This window comes from Pristis pectinata, chromosome 16 (assembly GCF_009764475.1).
Source record: "Pristis pectinata isolate sPriPec2 chromosome 16, sPriPec2.1.pri, whole genome shotgun sequence".
Lineage (NCBI taxonomy): Eukaryota > Metazoa > Chordata > Chondrichthyes > Rhinopristiformes > Pristidae > Pristis > Pristis pectinata.
The window spans coordinates 32,312,822-32,335,696 of NC_067420.1; the positions used below are offsets into that span (position 1 = coordinate 32,312,822).

At 41.4% G+C, this 22,875-nt stretch overlaps 1 protein-coding gene across 7 annotated transcripts in view; it reads right to left on the reverse strand.

Moving 5' to 3' along the window:
* The window catches only part of slco4a1 (solute carrier organic anion transporter family, member 4A1), a 135,954-nt gene that overhangs the window by 60,739 nt on the left and 52,340 nt on the right, over window positions 1-22,875 (reverse strand). For 2 of the 7 annotated variants that reach the window (XR_007957607.1, XM_052031568.1), the window contains exons 1-2: window positions 14,011-14,069; window positions 13,247-13,307 (exon numbers count right to left, since the gene is read on the reverse strand). The exons of 1 other annotated variant lie outside the window; for it this stretch is intronic. The gene's annotated coding sequence lies outside the window, so the exon portion shown is untranslated. Of the gene's footprint in view, window positions 1-10,914; window positions 11,089-13,246; window positions 13,308-14,010; window positions 14,070-22,875 lie in introns of those variants that run through there. 4 more of the 7 variants (XM_052031572.1, XM_052031571.1, XM_052031570.1 and 1 more) reach the window with 4 other exon arrangements.

Here is a 22,875-nt window from a genome sequence, read left to right on the forward strand (position 1 = left end):
TTTAAAAAAAACTATCCAGTAATTTTCTTGCCATTTCTCAGATTAATCTCTCAGAATGATATGAATTTAGTGAAGTTAGTTTGAATCCTTGTGCGACCTGTCACTCTACCAAGTTGGAATTCCATACATCTCATACTCTGCCTTAAAAAAAAAGGCCAAGAATTGTTGTATTTGCCATTTTCCACTTCTGTATCTGGTGGAGAGTGGAAGATTATGGGAATTCCTGCATCCTTCAGCCCCTCCTCCCCCTTGTTAAGCTAGGATGTATCCCATCCAGAACTGGTGACAGGTTTACTTCAAGCATACCCAGCCTTTCTAGTGGCCACTCATTATCAATTTTCATCCCAACTGTTCCTACCAGCTCTGAGATTTTGACAGTTTCCCTTTCTTTGGTAAAGGTAGATACAATATGCCAAGTTCATATTTTAGCCATGCCTGTCACTCTATGCATAGATCAGGCCAGGTTTGTCCTTTCTTGAGCCATGTTTCACTTATTGCAGGTACATATTGTTCCTTGTACCTGGAGCTCACCAGCCTTATTCTCCATACTGTGTATTCCAATCTGTTTTTAATATTCCCAGTCATTACTCCTGGTCCACTTTCATATAATACTGTATACTTCCTTGTCCATTATAACTTAACATTCCACTTACTTGTGTGGCTTATTCCTTTTTTCTATTACTAATTGCCTGTGTCCAGTCCTCTGACAATTTAAGTAAAATTTGGTGAGGCTGAATTTAGAGTATTGTGTGCAGTTCTGGTCACCTACCTGCACGAAAGATATCAATAAGCTTGAAAGTGTGCAGAGAAAATTTACACGGATGTTGCTGGGACCTAAGTTACAAGGATAGGTTGAACAGGTTAGGACTTTATTCCCTGGAGTGCAGGAGAATGAGGGGAGATCTTATAGAAGTATTCAAAATTATGAGGGGTATAGATAGGGTGAATGCATGCAAGCTTTTTCCTGGGTTAGGTGAGACTAGAACTAGAGGTCATGGGTTTAGGGTGAAAAGTAAATAGTTAAGGGGAATCTGAGGGGGAAACTACTTCACAGAGGGTGGTGTTAGTGCAGAACGAGCTGCCAGCGGAAGTGGTGGATGCGGGTTCAATGGTAACATGTCAGAGAAGTTTGGAGAGGTGCATGAATGAGAGGTATGGAGAGCTATGGTCCGGGTGCAGGTAGATGGGAGTAGGCAGAAAATAAGGTTGGCATGGACTAGATGGGCCAAAGGGACTGTTTCTGTGCTGTGGTGCTCTAAATACTCCCCAACCATACAAGTGAACCTCCTTGTTGGGATATTGGTCTCAGTCTGTTAAATGGCAACCTTTCAACTTGTACAGGTCCCTTTTGCCTCTAAGCTAGCCTCAATGTCCCACGAGTCAAAAACCCTCCCTCCTGTACTAGATTAATTTTGGCAGTCCCAAACTTTTTTTTTGCTATGGCTCACTTCAGTATGATGTATTTCTTCTAGACATAGACATCACCACTCAGTTATAACAACTTGCATGAAAAACAAAATCATCGTGCCCTACTAAAAAAGGCACATACCCTAGCTTGAAAACCCAGGATTTATTTTTTTGGGTAAAGATGCTCCAGCCCTGAAAGGCCTCATCCTTTGCCCCACTCTCCCTTATCCTGATCTGCAGAAGGCAGACTTGCAGCAGCCTTTTTGGAGGAGGTTGATCGAAGAATCTCAGCTTCAAATTTGATTTTTGTCACAACAATTACCGTCAAAGAAAGCTTGCACTGGAAGAGAGCAAGGACAACAGGAAGCACAATCCACAAGTAGTATTTTATTTGTTCACATTTTAAACCTGAAAAAAATTGCCTTGGTTTGGATACAATATTTGCTGAATTTTTTTTTCAGGAAAAATGGCAAATCCTGGAAGTCTGAAATAAAAGATGTAAAGGCAGTTCTGATGGAAGTTTTTGTTTTGAGCTGAAACATTAAGATTTTCTCTTTCCACAAATGTTGCCTGACCTGCTGAGTGGTTCCAGTGTTTTTTGTTTACATCACCAATAGTCTACCCAATTTTCAGCATTGGTTTGTGGTGTTTACAAAACAACTTCATTAATGTGTTTTTTTTTCTTGGGCTGGAAACAATGAAGGGCATTCAGAATGAAATTCATGTCTTTTTAAAAAGCAAACTATGTGAGATGTATGGAATTCCAACTTGGTAACAGACTTGACGAACTACGATAATTATACCCCTAGAGTGACCGGTCACACAAAAGAATTCAGATTAACTTCACAAAACTCATATCATTCTGAGAGATAAATCTGACAGCTACTGTGGTAATATTAATATATAATCAAATTACATGTTCATTTTGTTTCAATATAACATTGAAACCTACTTAGGATTTGATGAACTTAAGTGTGCCTTATGCCATTTATTCAGCATCATCTATTAAATACTCAAAAATAATTTTGTAAAATGCTTAATGACAGATCAGCACTTGCATAGGAAATGAAAACATTTCTCTAACATCACTCATTCTGAAACATACATGCAAACGAATGTTATGCTTCGGACAATGTTCTAAAAAGTATAGTAAGCTTTGGATGCAGATTTAAGCAGCTCCACATATTTAGAAATCTTTAACAAAATGAATTCAGCCTGGGGACAGGTGTGCAGAATCCAAGAAAAATTCCAATTACTGACCTGTCTGTAATGTATGTCATACGTTCAGGAACACTTCTGTTAGTTATGTTTCGTTGCAGAGTTGAATACTTAAATAATACTCAGAGTCTTCTCATATGCACATATGTTTTCTAATGCACATACAAGACTAATGTACTATGATCAGATTTTTTTTTAAATTGCTACTCAAATGGAAATGTCAGCCATTTCTAAATGGCTGATCACATACCAAAATAATAGCAGAGGATTTCAGGCAAACACAGAGAAATGTTCTGTCAGTTAATTCTGTATAATACAAAAACTTAATATCTAGTGCAGTGCTTCATTAATATAAATTATTACAATTATTACAGCATGAAGGGCTACTATGTTGTATTTAAATTAGGTTATAATCATAATGGAAGCAAGTAAAGCTTCCAATTTAATATCAAGTCATCATTCATTTTATTGTTATGCATGTATTTAATATGAGACCTAAATTCATTTTGGCTTAAATGATATACATTTTGTGAGGAATGTCAGAGCATTGCAGTGGTAGAGAGAGGCATCAGATCCAGTTTACAGTGTTGGGGGACTTTACAGTTGTAGTCAGACTAGCCAAGGGGAAACGGGTATCAGATATTATTTCAGCACTCGATCACTTTCCTGTATGACTTTTTTTTTCAGATCCAGATACCTGGCCTACAAAGACAGAGTCCTGAGTTGATCCTAAGCTGAATGACTCTAGAACCTCCTGTCACTGTCTATAAGGAGTTTGTATGTTGTCCCCGTGTCTGTGTGGGTTTCTTCCAGGTGCTCCAGTTTCCTCCAACATTCCAAAGACGTATGGGTTAAGAAGTTGTGGGGATGCTATGTTGTGGCACCACTTGCGGGCTGCCCCCTGAACATTCTGCGCAAAAGATCCATTGCATTGCGTGTTTCGTTGTACATGTGACTAATAAAGATATCTTATCTTAAAATTTAAACTTTATCTATAAGGAAGCTGTACACACCCTCCTGGTGAGCACAGGAAATGTTGCAGATACAAACTTTAAAAAGTAGCTGTTTGAACATTTAAAGAGCTGTCATCTGCAGTTTTACTGACCAAAAAGAGATTGAGCTTCCCTATCTTTGGCTAGCATGGGTACGATGGGCCAAGTTGCTTTCTGCACTGTAAATTTCTATCACAAGCACATACATGCACACACCAAAATTTAGAAATAGTATTTTGCCTTGATTCAATCTGAGCTTCTGCCAGCCAAAAGGAATCATATTTGGTGAAACCTAATGTCTCAGTCTTAGGATTTAAAACATTTCTTAGATGGTCCCTTGGGAGATATCATATTTGTCTCAGAACATAGGCCTGCGTTTTCTGTGTTCTGGGATGGCTGACGAGGCTAACGTGGGAACTACAGATCTTCCACAGATGGGGCATGAGGTGGTTGAGGGATAGTTTGTGAGGTGATGAGTCCGCTCCACCATTTATACTGGGATTCTCCACTTTGAGCAGACTTGGGCCAAAAATTCCCAGTGGTCAGTGGAATTTTTGCAATTTTCAAGGAGGCTTTGATACCATCCTCTGGTAATTTCTTCCAAGGTCACAGCTCAGATCAGAATGTCTATTTGAGGAGTCTGATACCAGCCATGTGAACAATGTGGCATGCGTAAAGCCAGCTGTGAGGGATTTGGCCTCCCGTGCTAGGGATGTTGGCATATGAGTCGATAATGACATTGGTTCGCTTCGTCTTCCAGTGAATTTGGAGGATTTTGCAGAGAGAGTGTTGGTGGTATCTCTCCAGTACCTTGAGGTGCCTGATGTAGTAAACCAAGTCTCAGAAGCATCTAGGAGGGAAGGGATGTGGAGTACAAGACCCATTCTTTTGTTACTAATGGTTTCACAAGATCACAAGACAAGGGAGCAGAAGCAGGCCACTCAGCCCATCGAGTCTGCTCCAAGGAAAGGGAAATAGAAATGAGAAATGGGGAATGGGGGAAGAAGAAGAAGAAAATCTATTCTAATCCCAATTACCGGCCTTATCCCCATATCCCTTGATATCCTGACTATCTAGATATCTATCTCCTCCTTGAACACCCCCACTGATCTGGCCTCCACTGCTGTACGTGGTAAGGAGTTCCACAAATTCACCACCCTCTGGCGAAAGAAATTTTTCCTCATCTCTGTTTTGAAACTGTACTCTCTAATTCTAAGATTGTGCCCTCTGGTCCTGGACTCACCCACCAAGGGAAACAGCCTAGCCACATTTACTCTGTCCTTTCCTATCAATATTTTAAATGTCGCTATGAGGTCCCCTCTCATTTTTCTGTACTCCAGTGAGTACAGTCCAAGAGCCCACAAACGCTCCTCATATGTAAGCCCTTTCATTCCTGGTAACATCCTCGTAAATCTCCTCTGAACCCTCTCCAACGTTAACACATCCTTCCTAAGATGTGGGGCCCAAAACTGCGCACAATATTCCAAATGAGGCCTCACTAGTGCCCCGTAGAGCCTCATCAACACTTCCTTACTTTTATACACTATACCTCTCGAAATGAATGCCAACATAGCATTCACTTTCTTTACCACCGATCCGACCTGGTGGTTAACCTTTAAGGTATCCTGCACGAGTACCCCCAAGTCCCTTTGTACTTCCCTGCTTTGGATTTTCTCTCCTGCTAGATAATAATCTGCCCGCTTATTTCTGCTTCCAAAGTGTACAACTGCACATTTCTCTAAATTGAATCTCATCTGCCATTTCCTTGCCCATTCTCCTAAACTGTCTAGGTCCCTCTGCAACCTTCCTATCTCTTCAATACTCCCTACTCCTCCCCCTATCTTGGTGTCATCCGCAAACTTAGCCACGAAACCATTTATTCCATCATCCAAATCGTTAATGTACAAGGTAAAAAGGAGCGGTCCCAACACCGACCCCTGCGCACACCACTAGTAACCGGTAACCAACCAGAACGAGATCCTTTTATTTCCACTCTTTGCTTCCTGTCAACCAGCCAATGCTCCACCCATTCTGTTATCCTACCCGTAATTCCATGACCTCTCATCTTATTAATCAGTCTCTTGTGAGGCACCTTATCAAAGGCCTTTTGAAAGTCTAAATACACAACATCTACCGCCTCTCCCTTATCCACCTTACCTGTGAATTCTTCAAAAAACTCCAATAGGTTGGTCAGGCAGGATCTTCCCTTCACAAAACCATGTTGGCTAGGACCTATCTTGCCTTGCGCCTCTAGGTATTCCGTAACCCCATCCTTGAGGATAGATTCCAATAACTTTCCCACCACTGACGTCAGACTAATAGGTCTGTAATTTCCTTTATGCTGCCTCCCACCTTTCTTATACAACGGAACTACATTTGCGACCCTCCAGTCCTCCGGAACCACGCCGGAATCTATCGATTTCTGGAAAATTATCGGCAATGCCTCCGCTATCTCTAAAGCCACCTCCTTCAGAACCCGGGGATGCACCTCATCCGGTCCGGGAGACTTATCAGTCTTTAGCCCATTTAGTTTTCCTAGCACCTTCTCCCTAGTAATCTTAACTGAACTCAATTCCATTTCGTGAGACTCCTGACTAACCGGCACATTGCTGATGTCCTCCACAGTGAAGACCGATGCAAAATATTCATTCAATTCCTCTGCCATCTCTCTATCGTCCATTATAATAGCTCCTGCACCGTTATCAATTGGTCTTATATCAACCCGTGTCTCTCTTTTACACCTTATGTATTTAAAAAAACTCTTAATATCCTTTTGAATGTTATCCGCCAACTTCCTTTCATAATTCATCTTTTCTTTCCTAATGACCTTCTTAGTTTCTCTCTGCAGGTTTTTAAAAGCTTCCCAGTCTTCTGTTTTCCCACTAATTTTTGCTTCTTTGTACGCCGCCCCTTTTGCTTTTATTTTAGCCTTCACCTCTCTCGTTATCCACATTTGTGCCTTTTTTCCATTCAAAACCTTTTTTCTTGGAATATATCTATCCTGCATTTTCCTTATTTCCTGTAGAAATTCCTTCCATTTCTCCTCTGCCGTCCCTCCAGCCAGCTTACTCTTCCAATTAATTAGGGCCAACTCCTCTCTCATACCATTGTAATTTCCTTTGTTCCACTGAAATATCGATACACCAGTTATCAGCTTCTCCTTCTCAGACTTGAAACTGAACTCAGTCATATTGTGATCACTGGTTCCCAGTGGTTCCTTTACCTTTAGTTCCCTAATCACCTCCGGTTCATTACACAGCACCCAATCCAAAACAGCCGATCCCCTGGTGGGCTCTTCAACAAGCTGCTCTAGAAAAACGTCCCTTAGACATTCCACAAACTCCCTCTCCTGAGTACTACCACCATTCTGGATTTCCCAGTCCACCTTCATGTTAAAATCCCCCATAATTATCTTCACATTGTCACTCTGGCATGCTTTTTCTATCTCAAACTGCAACTTATCATCCACTTGCTGACTGCTATTAGGGGGCCTATATATGACTGCTACTATTGTCCTTTTACCCTTGCTATTTCTTAGCTCTACCCACAAGGATTCCACCTCCTCTGACCCAATATCCTTCTTTTCTATTGATTTTATATCACTACTAACCATCATGGCCACACCTCCCCCTCTGCCTACCCGCCTATCCTTCCTATACACTGTGTACCCCTGGACATTCAGTTCCCAATCACATCCATCATAAAGCCATGACTCGGTGATTGCCACAATGTCGTATTTATTAACCTGTAGTTGTGCCACTAGGTCATCTACTTTATTCCTAATGCTACGTGCATTTAAATATAGTACGTTTAGTCCAGTATCTGCTATTAATTTTGTTGTACTTCTATTGTTCAGCAGATTATCCTGGCTTTCCACCTGTCTATCCTTCTTACCATCTTCACTACATACTACCTTAGACATGTTCCTATATACCTCATCCCCTATCCTAACATTCTGTATCCTAACATCCTGACTTGTTGTACTTCTATTATTCAGCAAATTATCCTGACTTCTCACCTGCCTGTCCTTCTTGCCATCCTCATTGGACTTGTTTCTATAAACATCCTCCTTTACCTTAGCATCTTGTAACCTAACATCCTGGTTTCCATCCCCCTGCCAGATCAGTTTAAACCCTCCCCTACAACTATATTAAACATTCCCGCCAAGATATTGGAACTTTTGGAGTTTAGGTGCAACCCATCCTTAGCGAATAGGTCATGCCTCCCCCAAAAAAGGTCCCAATTATCCAAAAATCTGAAGCCCTGCCCCCTGCACCAGTCACTCAGCCACGCATTCATCTGCCAGAGCTTTCTATTCTTCCTATCATTGACACGTGGCACAGGTAGTAATCCTGAGATTACTACCCTTGAGGTCCTACTTCTCAACCTTCTCCCCAATGCCTTGTATTCCTCCTTCAGGACCTCTTCTCTTTTTCTACCTATGTCATTGGTACCTACATGTACCAAGACTTCTGGCTGCTCACCCTCTCCCCTCAGAATATTCTGGACCCAGTCCATGATATCCCGTACCCTGGCACCAGGGAGGCAACACATCATCCGAGACTCATTGTCGGTTTCGCAGAATCTGCTATCCGTACCCCTTACTATAGAATCCCCAATAACCACTGCATTTCGCTTCCTCCGCTGGACCACAGTACCAGGCACGGTGCCAAGGTCCCGGTTGCTGAGGTCTTCCTCTATCAGGTCATCCTCTCCAACCGAATCTAAAATCAGATATCGGTTTTCGAGGGGGACCGCCACAGAGGTGCTGTCTACAAACTCTTTATAACTCCTGTCTATTTCCTGCTCACTCTCCCTAGCCAACCGGTTTGGGCTTGGTCTTGGCCTCTGAATTACACAAACATCATTGGCATACTGCAGCTCGACTACCAGGTTCATGTGACCTTAGTTCAAGTGTAAACACCAGAGGTTGAAAAGCTTCCTTTTAGCCCTGCAGATTAGCATCATTCCAGTGGGAAGCTTACTGGATGTGGTGCAGTACTGCAGTGAGAATGATTGTAAAAAGTGTTGAGGCAATGACACAGTGGTGCTTGATACCAGTCTTCACTGAGATTGGGCATGTTGTGGACCCATTGCACACCATCATGATGTGAACATAAGATGGAGACTAATTTCTGCAGGTAAGTGATCTTGAAAAAATTAAACTTTATGCAACACCACTCAGTAAAAGAGTTTGTGATTGTAGCAGTGAAAGCTCCACCTCCAAGTTTTATTGAAAGAAATAATTTCCAGTTTTGTCACACCCAAAAAAATTTAACTCTGCAGATAATGATGCCCATCCCCCACCAAAGGCCATCAAGAATTTTAGATGAGATAGACAAGATAGATCTCTTTATTAGTCTCATGTACATCGAAACACACAGTGAAATGCATCTTTTGCATAAAGTGTTCTGGGGGCAGCCCGCAAGTGTTGCCACACTTCTGGCGCCAACACAGCACGCTCACAATTTCCTAACCCGTACGTCTTTGGAATGTGGGAGGAAACCGGAGCACCTGGAGGAAACCCACGCGGACATGTGGAGAACGTACAAACTCCTTACAGACAGCGGCCGGAATTGAACCCGGGTCATTGGCACTGTAATAGCATTACACTAACCACTACCTACCGTGCCAGTACAACTTTGTCGGAACATTCCCACGTTTGTGTTGTAGTATGACAGCACCTTCTTGAGATCCTGACTCCACTTTAAACCTTTTAAATTTTTAATTTTTGCACTCTTCTGGTAAATATAGCATCAGCATTGAAACAGTCGAGTGGAATGCTAAGCCCCAGTTTGGGCAGACAAAGCTTCTTTTACACAGTCAGAAACAAAAGCAGAGCAAGTGAACTTGGTTCTGGCAGTTTGGGTTTCTTCCAACCTTCTTAATCTGGCAGCAGCAGCACATGTACGCACCCATTTAAAGTTCTGCAAACCTTATCTATTCTAAAAATTTGGTGCAGACAATTGTTCTATATTAAAATTATTGAGGATTTCAGACTTGTGGTTTCACAAATATTTTCTTGATCTGTCTCGCATTGTAGATCAACAACATTTCAAAAGCCATTTGGCTTAGGAAAAAGAATGTACTTTTAATTTGATTTGGCCCAAAGCATACCACTATTACCGCCAATCACAACAACTCTGAGATGCAATAATGTGTTAGCCAATGCGAAATTTGTTCAGACTATTTATTGATCTTTATCCACTTTGGAAATTCTGGAAAAAATTCTAAAGGCCTTTTAAAGAACGCATTTGGAAGATATACAAGATAGCTGCTGACTAAAGGGCACGCTATCCAATCTATCACACATTTCTATCATAATGCTATGGTACAGCTTTCTGTAAAATTTATAAGGTGCCTGCCAGTATAATTTGTGTACTGGAAGATCCTAGGTGTGGGTTTTGTGAACTATAAAATACTCAATTGTAGACAGAGGCAATGGGGGAGAGGCTGGTTTTTGTGGTAGACTGGATAAACAGAAACACAAGCAGAAAACACCAGCACCTCTACTTCCTAAAAGGCTAAGGAAATTTAGCATGTCCCCATTGACCCTCACCAATTTTTTTTTTATGTATAGATGTACCATAGAAAGCATCCTATCTGGATGCATCACAGCCTGCTACGGCACCTGCTCTGCCCCAAGATTGCAAGAAATTTCAGAGAGTTTGAACACAGCCCAGTCTATCATGAAGACCAGCCTCCCCTCCATTGACTCCATCTACAGTTTCTGCTGCTTCAGGAAAGCAACCAACACAATCAAAGGCTGTGGATTCTAATCCTAGTCTAGAGCCTTAAAGACAAAACTTATGCTGAGACTGAAGTGTAGAAATACCGTGGGAATGCTGGACTCAGATGTGTCATTTTTTAAAAAGAAACATCAAGCGATCCAGGGTGGATATAAAAGGTTCTATAACACCATATCAGAAGGAGTCAAGGGAAGTCATCTCTAGTTTTCTGGGCAATATTTTCCTTCATGAAACAGAGAAATACATTTTCTGGTCATCACATTGCCCTTTTTTTGGGAGCTCACTGTGTGTAAAATTGGCTCCCATGTTTCCAATGTTACAAGCAGTAATAAATTAGAAGCACATCAGTGGGAGCAAAATAGTTCTGAATGACCAGTCATAAAAAGTCACTATATAAAAGCAGGACTTTTATTACATTATAGTCCTTCTCATCAGTCAGTGCAATAAAATTGGATATACAAAAAAAAATGAATAAAAGATCATGAGTGCAAAAGCTGTTTTGATGAAAGCAATAGAAAATAAGTAGATCAGAAAGAATAAAGGTGTACCTTTCCCAAGTTTCTGACCCACCGTGCAAAGATCAGTGTGAATAACTGGCTGTGAGCAGGTTTGGGTGCAGTCCTGACACTCCTGATGAACTCACACCAGAGTGTTGTTAAAATTTATGGGCTCTTATTGCCAGGATTCTGGAAAATATCTTCCAAGTAAACTAGGAGAGAATCCTGAAGGAAAAAGAAGGAAGGATGAAAGAGCTTTCAGTGTTATTGAGAGAAATAGCTATGAGCTTGGAAGCTTTACAGAACATGCTGAGGTATCAGACTTCATGCTGAAAGTAAACTAAAAAACTGCATTTGGAATCATTATAACAACCATAGGAAAATAAGCTACACTGAAAAAAAATCACTAACATTTATTAAGTTTAAAAATAACAGATGTATTCCTTTAAACTAGTTAGTGCTGATTTGATCTACATCACGTTGAATAGCCTTGATGTAACTGCCAAAATCGTTACTAATAACAACGAACAAGTATCTGGCAATGAAGGGAAAAAAGACTCATGATCTTTATACAGACCCAATTTGCTTGGTATTAATTGCCAACTGACCCACAATGTTTGGGTTGGTACTTAAATCAAATTTCAAATACCCACGCATTATGACGTTCCTCTATTGCCTATAAACCTCTCCAGCACAAAAGAGGATTCTAAATCATGGAATTTCATTCTTAAGATGCTAACCACAGCTTTTTGAAATGCTTTAAATTCTCAGTTTTCCCTTGTCTTCTTTTCTCTCCCTTCTCATCCAGTTTCTTTACCTCTTTCTGCATCCAATTTGACTCTAACCCATTCATTTCTTTCATGATTATTTCCTAATCCTCAAATCTCTGGTGAAAAATGTTAGATTCAATGAAAGAGGAGGCAGGGTGGAGTCTCAAAGCCACATTCAGAGGTTGAAAACAATAGGGTGTTCATTGGTTCGAGAAGTCTGGGAAAAGGTCGTGTGGACCAAGAGCACAAGCTTCAGAACAAAGAAACTCCAAACCTCAAACCTAATTGAATGTGACACTGGCCAGCTGGCTGAAGTTCAGTCTCTCTGCAAAGCTTCTGAGTGCTCCCTCCTCAACTTCTTGGATTAATCCATTCATATTACTAAGTCTTTCACACAACATGCAACTTAATTACAGTCCAGTCATTTGGCACAATTCTCAAAGCAAAAACAAAAGGCATTCTTATATCACATTATATTGGAATGCCCAGAGTAAGGAAAACACACAATTAGTAACAAAACACTAATGAGCAGAAGATGCATTAGTGAGGGACTCTGAGCTTTTGGAATAGAGGATGAGGAGGCAAAAAAACAGCAATGAGATTTCAGCAATGCACCATCTTGAATGTGGAAAACTATCCCTGGGCACTTCAAATAGTGCGAGGGAAATGTGGATGGCAAGGCAAAGAAGATGAGGGAAACTACGAGTCATGAAGATAAACTTGGTCAAAGCTGGGTCCAAGAACAGCGAATAGATGTAATGCAGGTGTTGCAAAGAGTGGGACCTAGTCAGACAGAAGATACGATTCTCAGTGATGAGGTGACAGGGATAGACGTACTGCTGCTATTGTATGAAGAACAGAACTTTGTGCATTAGCTCATCTAATTTCAAAGGAAATCAAAACACTACTTAAAATCAAGAACTCTGAGTCAAATCAGCAATATTAATTCCTGCTCCCTGGTGTACTGATGCATAAATGCTCAAAAATTCCAGGGCATGTGCAGTGAGCACTAACAAGGTGTAACACACATCTAGATGCCAGTACTATAATCTTCAGCCATGCATGTGCAAAAGTAAGCTTTCAATACACTTGTGAAGAATGCTTTCGTAAAGCTAAAAGGGGATCTTCCTTGCATGTTCAGGCTGGTGCTGGAAATGCACGTCAGATAGGTGCACTAATTAATTTTCTTTTACCTGACTTTCCCTCAGGGCCCCCCACTTTACACTCCATCTCATCCTCCAGCTTGTGACTTCTGCCCAACAGCACCCCACACTTCCACCACTACAAATTCCCAACCCAATCTCACCTGTACCAACAACCTCCATGTCCACCTCTGAACAATGACAAACTTCCCAGTTTATCCAACTTCACCCGTGATTAATGATCGCGTTCTTCTCGTCGTCTCATCCTCCAGGTGAACATGCCTGCTCCAGACCAATGTCGGCGCCTTGGCTCAAATACTCCCACCCCAGTACCTGCTCCAGCCTTAACAGGGCTCCCTTCAAGAGATGCAGGCTGGCTCTACCTGGTGGTCACCACTCACAATTGCTCTCTGATGACTTGACGAGTCAATAAACAATTTGCAAATGAGCAGGTACCACAGGAGTACTTACATTTTGCGGCAGAATCATGACCTAGCTTCCATGTCAGTTTCTTGGGGACCGTCAGATTTATCTACAGATAAAGTAAAAATCATGGACTTAAAACCTGGGTGCTTTCGGGAATTTAAATTTCTCAAAACTTCAACAATGTAAACAGGCAGCACATGTTGGTTATACACTGCAAATGCATTGCCTGCTATAATGATGATGGACAAAAGTAATAATCAGCATGCAAAGAACCAAGTAGATACAAAAGGAACACAGTGATCCTTTGCAGTTAGAAAGCAAAGAATTGCAGATGCTGGAACTTGGAAATGAAACAGAAAATCCTACATCTGTGGAGGGAAAAACAGAGTTAACATTTCAGGTCTGTAACCTTTGTTCCCTATCATGCTGAAGAAATTGCTCATTTAATTCCAAGAGGGAGCAATATCTTGCATTCTCTTAAACTCTCCAAAACCAAAATTATACACATCTTCTAAAAATCAGCAAAAGAGCAATTTCATAAGACAATCAACGCTTGATACATAAGAAATGCCTGGACAAAAATAAGACACCAAACATCACAATCTTTTAAAGTGGCAGCTCTCACACTCCCATCTTCAAATGATAGCAATTCCTCAATATTAGATCTAATGGCTTAGCTAAAATCACAAGGCCCGCACAATTGAATACAGACAAAACAAACACAGGCAAAAGTTGTAATGTCATAGATTAATGCAAGTGGAAGTAGTCAGTTACTAATTTATGTACAAAGAGTTGGTGGTACTACTCACTGAGCCAGTACAGCTAGTTGCCGTAGACTTGCTGAGGCTTTGGAGACACTCACTTCAGGTTTCTACTTTCAGCGTTTTAAATAGACATGGATAAGTGCACGAGTTTAGGAAATACTGTCACTCAGGCATTGGTGTGTTTTCCTTCCGTCAACAATGCCAAGGATTGGCTAATCATTACAAGGTTATTTGGAATCCATGCACTCTAATCCACTTCAAAAACAGTTTAATTTGGACAATAAATCAAATTTCCTTTCCAGTTTTTTTTTATATAGAATTGTGATTCAAGTTGGGATACTATTCAACACTTAAAAAAGCCATTTCCCTTCAGACTGAATGGTCTACAATAGAAAACTTTCAGAATGGATGCATTAACGATTCAGAAACTGAAAGTGCTCAATAACCAAAGGGTCTATGTAATCATTTATGAATGGCATCATATGTTTAGTAAAACAACAATATTTGTAACAAAGCACTGAGATATACCACTAGCTGACAGATCTGACTGGAGGATATCAGGTCCTATGCTCTGTATTCCAGAATCAATCTTGAATGAAGAGACAGCCTTTAGGATTTTGCTTCCACTCCAAATCATTTTCTTTAACCTCTACTCATTTCTGGAATCAACACTAGCATTGACAAGGCTGAGGAGCTCAAGGACTTTGCCACCAAGATCAAGTTCATCCAATCAGCTACCTCTGTTGCTTCCTTCTCATCGACTAGACGGTTGGATGAAACCTCTACCACTGCAACCTCACCTTGTCCCATAAGACCTCTATTTTTACTGTTCCAGCCCACCCAAATTCTGTCCTACTCCTCCCAGCCTATGTTAACTGATATTGTTAACAATTCTCTCCCATCAGATGTTGCGGCAAACCCCTTTCAAATCTGCTAGCATAAACTTTGAAAAACTAACTCTCCACCCCTGGAAACACCCACCCCATCCTTCCTCTCACTTTTTCACCGGCATCCTTGAAAACACTGCAGCATAATAATCTCATGTATTTTTTTTCTTGAAATCCTTTGTTTGAATGCCTCCAAGCAGGACTCTATGTCACAGTTTGCAAATGGACCTTATCCAAGATACCAACTGTAGTTATGTATCTATGACAAAGACTATCCATCTTGCCCATCACACTTGATGTGATTAAACCACACCAGCCTTCTGTCAAGTCCTTTAGTTATCCTAGCCCTGGTACAGACTACACTCTTCTGGGTTTCATTCACAGACAGGAAATCACAACAATGCCTTCTCTTCCTGCTCCCACAGCAGTCCCTCTGTTGTCTCCCATGGATCTCTCTTTGATGTCTTCCTGTGGCTACCCCTCAGTAACCTCAAGCAAAAACAGAGCAATTTCCAAGCTCTCTCTCTTGTTACCTTCCTTGACATTCCCACTCTCCAAGTTACCAGAGACCTCGTCTAACATTGAGGAATGGATGAGCAGAAATTGCATTGGAAGATCAAAACAATTTCTTCAGTTCCTGACCTGGATTCTATTTCCTACTACTGACCCTCCACTCTCCTGGGTAACCATGAAATTGACCAAAACTATTCTTAATGTCACATTTCTGTTGAGATAAGCTTTGGGCCACATAATTACACCCTCACTGATATTCATTACTTTTATCTGTAAAATCACCAAAATTCATTCCCTAAATCATCAGACATACCTTTATCGCCAATTGATTGGACCACCTAAAATTACTCTAGATCAGCCTTAGTCATTTCAACCTTCCACAAACTGGAGGTCATCCAAAATTTCTGCCTATATCCCAGTGCACACCAAGTCACATTTAACCATCACCCCTGTGCTCCCAGGTCTGCACCAGCTTTAGGTTTACCATCACTTCATTTTTAAAATTCTATCACCGTTTCCAATCGCTCCATGTTCTGACCCTCCTCTACCGCTAATCTTCTTCATCCTTCTAACTTTCAGATATTTTTGCGCTCCTCCAATTTTTGTGAGAAGCATTTATGCCTTTTATCCCCCTTCATTTATTAATTTTTCAGGATCTTCATGCCATTAACAAGACTAGCATTTTTTGCCCAACCCCAGATGTTCTGCTGCAGCCCTTCTGGTGAAGTTACCCCCAGGGTATCATTGGGGAGGGAGTTACAGGATTAACAAGCAGTGATAATTTCAGGACTGTGTACACCTTGGGAGGGAAACATGCATATAGTGATGTACTTGCATGCTTGACATCTGCACCCTTTATAGTGGTAAAGGTCACAGGTTTGGGCGGTGCTGTCAGAATAGTGGGACATTTTCTTGAAGGTACACATGGTAGCCACTGAGTCAGGGTGATGTAGGGATTGAACGGTTAAAATGGTGGAAGGAGCACCAATCAAGTGGGATGCTTGCTTCTGGATGTTGAACATTTGGAGTGTTTATAGGAGCTGCAATCAGCCTAAGAACTGGAGAGTACTCCATCACAGTCCCGATTCCCACCTTACAGAGATGTCACAAAGTGAGTTCACCTGCCACAGGGTACCCAGCCTCTGACCTTCCCTTGTAGCCACAGTATTTGTGGCTGATCCAGTTGAACTTCTGGTTAATAGTGACCCCCCTGAAAAAAATCATGGTGGGAAACTCAGAAATGCTAATGCCATTGAATACCAAGGATGGGTGAGTAGACTCTTGATGGAGATGGTCATTATTGGGAGATTTTATGGCACAAATATTACATGCCTCTTATCAACCCATGTCTGAATGTTGTCTAAGTCTTGCTGCAAGCAGGCACAGGCTGCTTCACTTGCTGAGAAGTTGCAAATGGAATTGAACATCGTGTAACCATCGGCCAACAGCCCCATTTCATGATGGAAAGAAGATCTCTGATACTGCAGTTGGGTCCCGGACATTGCTCTCAGGAACTCCTACAGTGATACGCTGGGACTGGGAATGACCAACTGCCAAAATCATCTTCCTTTGCACAAGGCATGACGCCAACCATTAGAGTGCTTTCCTCTCAATGATCATGATCTTCAGTTTTCCCAGGGCTCCTTCATACCACTCTGGTCAAATGCTGCAGTGTTGTCAAGGGTGCTCACTCACATCACCTCTGTAATTTGGCTCTATGAATCAAATTTGGATTTTATTTACCCGTATGTTGGTAGCTGTGCCTCCAGCTGCCTGGAACCCAAGCTCAGGAATTCCCTCTTTAAACTCTGCCTCTCAACTTTCATTCCTCCTTTAAGCCAATCTTAATCTTCCTCTGACTGAACTTTTAGTCATTTGCTCTAACATCTCCTTATGTAGCCCTGTCCAAACTTCATTTGGTGGTAGTCTTGTGAAATAGCATAGGGATGTTTTGTTGTTAGTGGTGCTACATAAATGCAATTTATTGTTGTACAGACATTTTGGACAATGATTGAACAGGTTGATCTTTTTCCCTTTTTGAAAGGAGAACTGATTGAGGCCTCAAAGGTTTTGAATGGGCGGTAGAGGGTAAAGGGGTGTGTGTGTGTGTGTGTGTGTGTGTGTGTGTGTGTGTGTGTGTGTGTGTGTGTGTGTGTGTGTGTGTGTGTGTGTGTGTGTGTGTGTACACGTGTGTGTACACCATTCATACAAGGCCATTACTAATGAGTCAATAATACAACTCCTCCCACAGATGTTGCCTGACCTGCTGACTGTTTCCAGCATCACTGCTAAAGAATTCAATTGAGCAATTAACAGAAATAGACTTCTCAGAATACTTCAGAATGTGGAAATCACTACTTCTGAAAAAGTGTTGAATGAAATTAATTAAGTGCTTTCAACAGCAAACTAGATATGTACACAAGTGCAAGGGACAGGAAGAGCAAGAGGAAGATGAGATAGATGGAAAAGGACAGGATTCCAAAGGAATACGGATGCCAGCATGGGTTAGTTAGGCTGGTTGGCCTATTTCTGTGCTATTTATTCTCTGCAACATACATGTATATTGCAGAGAATAATTCTCTTTCAGGTATTCACAAACAGGTAGAAACATTTCTCTTTCAAGTAGTCACAATTACACAGGATGGAACTAGACCCTTCAGCCCATCAAGTCTGTGCTAATCATCACCACCCTTTAGACCAATCCTATACTAGTTTTTTTTTAAAAAAGAATTGTCCTCACATCCCCTTCCCAACCCCATGATTCTACCACTAACCCACACAAGGGAAAATTTCTAGTGGCTATTTAATATATCAACCCACACGTCTTTGGGATGTGGGAGGCAAGTAAAGCAGCTGGAGGAAAGCCATCAGGCCACAGGGAGAACATGCAAATTCTACACAGACAGCGCCGGAGACCATAATTGATCCCGGGTCATTGGAGATGTGAGTCAGCAGCTCTACTAGCCGTGCCTCTGTGCAAGTTTATCACACACTTTCCTTTTCAAAGTTGCTTCATGCACACACCCTCTGTATTTGGGATCCCCACAGTTCTTGGTAAGTCTTTATGTCCATCCGCTCTCAAGGAACTTTCCCATACATTATGTAAATTTACCTCTCCTGTTCCCACATGGAAACCTAGTGCCTAGTTTCAGACTATGAAACACTGAATGTGACTCTACATAGGGACAAGGATCAGGGGAGATGACCGCTACAAAAAAAAACATGAAAGGGACTTGGGACGAGGTTCACAGTGAACAATGATCTGGATGGCTAATAGAAGCAAGATTCATTCCTACTCAGAATAGAGTATGCTCAACCTCTTCAATGTCAATCCCTTTTTCACCAGGAACCAACCTAGTGTAGCTTCTCGGCACTGCATCTGATCCTAGCACATCTTTCTTTAAATATGGAGACCAAAACTGTATGCAGCATTCCAGATATGGTCTCATCTGCACCTCATAAAATTGTACCTTCCTAATTTTATTCTCCATACCCCCTACAACAAAAGCCAATATTTCTAAATTAAATTTTTTTTTAATTTAATTTTTTTTTAAATTTTATTTACAGCATGGTAACAGGCCCTTCCGTCCCAACGAGTCTGCGCCACCCAATTAACCTACCCGTACGTCTTAGCAATGTGGGAGGAAACTGGAGCACCCGGAGGAAACCCACGCAGACACGGGAGAACGTACAAACTCCTTACAGAAAGCGACGGGAATCGAACCCCGATTGCTGACGCTGTAATAGCATCGTGCTAACCGTTACACTACCGTGACACCCATGTGGTTCATTAGCTTTCCTAGTTAATTTCTGTACCTGCATGCTAACTTCATGTTTCATGCACCAAGACCTCCAGTCCCCATTGTTCTGTAATATTCTGTACTCTCACTTCATCTAAATAATAATCAGTTATTTCTCTGTCCTTTCAAATTGAATAATCCCACAGTTCCCACATTAGAGAACATAGAACAGTACAGCACAAGAACAGGCTCTTCAGCCTCTCATATCTGTGCTGACCATGATGCCAAACTAAATTAATCTGCCTGCATATGGTCTATATCCCTCCAGTCTCTGCTTGTTCATGTGCCTGTCTAAATACCTCTTAAATGTCACTAACATATCTGCTTACAGCACATCTGCCCCCATCCCCAGCAGCACCTTCCAGGCACCTATCACCCTCTGTGTAAAAAAAAACTTACCTTGTACATCTCTTTTAAACTTTCTACCTTAAAGCTATGCCCTCTAGTAGTTGACATTTCCACCCTGGGAAGACGACTGATGATCTACCTTATCTATGCCTCCCATAATTTTATATACTTCGATCAAGTCTACGCTCAGCCTCCAATGCTCCAGAGAAAATCCACGTTTGTCCAACCTCTCCTCATAGCTAATACTCTCTAATCCTGGCAACATACTAGTGAACCTCTTCTGCACCCTCTCCAAAGCCTTCACATCCTTCCTGCAGTGTGGTGACCAGAACTGCACACAGTACTCCAAATATGGCCTCAAAGTTTTATACAGCTGCAACAAGATTCCCTGACTTTTATACTAAATGCCCAGATTGATGAAGGTAAGCATGCTGTACACCTTCTTTAAACACCCTACTTGTGTCATCAGTTTCAGGGAGCTAAAGACCTGCACCCCAAGACCCCTCTGTATATCAATGCTCTGAAGGGTCCTGCCATTTACTGTATACATTCCCCTTACATTTGACCTTCCAAAGAACAACACCTTACACTTGTCTGGATTAAATGTCTTCTGCCATTTCTCTGCCCATACAGTATCTCCAATTTGTTTATATCCTGCTGTATCCTTTGACAACCTTCTTCGCTATCCACAATTTCATCAATTTTTGTATCGTCTTCAAACTTACTCATCAGGCCATCTACATTCCCAGCACTGATCCCTGTGGAACACCACTGGTCACAGACCTCCAGTGAGAGAAACACCCCTCCACCACTATCCTGTTTATGTTGGCCTTGCCATTTTTGAATCCAATCTGCCAAGTTACCATGGTGGATAATAGCCTACTTACTTAACCTACCCCTATTTCTCTTCATCTGTGTCCTCATCAGCAAACTTGGCTAAAGTTCACTTGGCCCTTTCATTCAAGTCATTAATTAGTGATTTTCCAATCCTCTGGGACCTCTCCAGAATCCAGAGAATTTTGACAGTTGATGCATTGACTATAATCTATCTTTACAGCTGCTTCCTTTAAGAACCTAGGATCTAGCCCCCGAGTTCCAGGACATTTGTTGGCCTTGAGCCCTAATAGTTTACCTGGTAAATTTTCTCTGGTGATAGAGACCATTTTAAATTCCTTTCTCCCTATCATCCTTGATTATGTATTATCATTGGGATGTTTTCTGTAACTTCTGTTGTGGAAACAGCTTGAAAATATTTAGAAGCTCTGCCATCTCTTATTATTAGTTTCTCAGTCTCATCCTTGAAGGGATAATTGATTACTTTAGTTACTTCATTTTTTAAAAAAAAATGACACTAGCTCGTGTTATTTGCTAGTTTACTCACAAAATCTTCTGGCTCTTTACAATTCTTTTTTAACCATCCTTTCCTGGTCTCTAAAAACCATGGAATGACTTTCACACAGAAGACAGAGTCACAATAAATTGGGCTATATCAGGCTGAAAGTTGTAACTAGTGGAGTACCCGAAGGACTAGTTCTTGGCCCTGACTTATTTATAATTTATATTGATGACCTGGAGAAGGGAGCAAAGTGCAAGGTATCCAAGTTTGCTGATGACACAAAAACAGGTGGGAGGGAATGTTGCAATGGGGATATTAAGGTATACATAGGTTCAGTGAGTGGGCAAAAACTTGACAGGTGCTGGTTGATGAGGGGAAAGTCCAAATCAGTAAGTGGAATCTATAGACTGTTATCTAAGTGGTGAAAGATTACAGATGAGCGAAGTACAGGGGGACCTATATGTTCTTGTCCATGAATTGCAAAAGGTTAGCTGGTAGGTGCAACAAATGGCACATTGACTTTCACTGCAAGAGGGTTGGAGTTTAGAAATAGGAAGATACTGTTACTATTGTATAGGGTACTAGTGACGCCACACCTGGGAGTATTGTGCAGTTCTGAACTCCTTATTTAAGAAAGGATAATTTTGGCATTGAAGACAGTCCAAAAGAGTTTCACTAGGCTAAAGGGTTCAAAGTCCATGAAAGTTCAGAAATTTAAACTTGAGTAACTACTCCTGGTATCACTGAAGATAACTGTAAAGCTATTGGATTGCCATCAAACCCCATCTAGATCGCTACTGTCCTTTATGAAAGGAAATCTTCTAACTTTATTTGGTTTGGCCTACATGTGACTCAAGAGCCATCAATGCAGTGAACTCATAATTGAGCAGCAAAATCTGCTGGAGGAACTCAGCGGGTGAAAACCCCCAAACGTCGACAATTCCTTTCCACCCCACAGATGATCAGTTGAGTTCCTCCAGCAGATTGTTGCTCCAGATTCCAGCATTTACAGTCTCGTGACTCATAATTGAACCCGCCTAGGGATCCACCCAGTTCAACATCAATTAGTGACAGACAACAATTGCTGGCCTTTGTCAATGATACCCATATCTTGAGGAAGAATAAGTGACAGGAGAAGTTCAATGCTGTATGAAAATCCTTTGAGCCTTGAGGAAAAACAGACATTGATTTAGGTCATTTCCTGGATGTCTAGACATACAATAGAAAACTTTGCACAAAGTGCAGAAAACAATATCCGGCATTGTGGAAGAGCAGTGGAAGAGCTCTGAGCCGATCTGAGACACTATGGATAAATGTAGATCAACGATGGAGGAGAAACTAACCCAAGGATTAAGGGCAAGCTTGCACGTATGAAAAAGGATTTTTCGATATTCTTTGTTTCTCTCATTTCCCTCAACAACCTTTCAGCAACTTGGTCAGGTTTTCCCTTCTGTGTCCCAGAAAACTTACTGGACCAGCCACATACATAAATACTGCAGTGACTCACCTTGGTATTCACCAAAGCCTTTCAAATATTAAAACGGCACAAGCCAGTAATTGATGGAACAAGGGCCCAACAACACTGAAAGATCTCAAACATCAGCCTGAATATAGCAATCTGCTGTTTTGGTATCTAACCCTCCTCCACCTCAAGAATTCATTCACTATATCCATGGTGTGCCAGTGATGGAGTGTGAATGGTCTACAAAATCCACCGCAATTACCTACCAAGACTTTTGTGACAGCACCCATCAAATCTGCTGAGGATATAAATAGCAGGCACCATAGAAACACCACCACTTGCAGATTCCTATCCAACTTGCGCACCATTGTGCCCTGGAAGTATTATCACTATTGCTTCATTTTTGCAGCATCCAAATCTCAGAACTAGTGTACCTTCAATAAGGCAGCACATTGCCAGCTTCTCACCCGTACTTGGGGAAGAGGACAATAAATGTTGCTCTTGCTAGTGAAAACAAGTCCTCTCAAAACTAATTAAAAATCTGCACAACACTCTGCTGTTTGC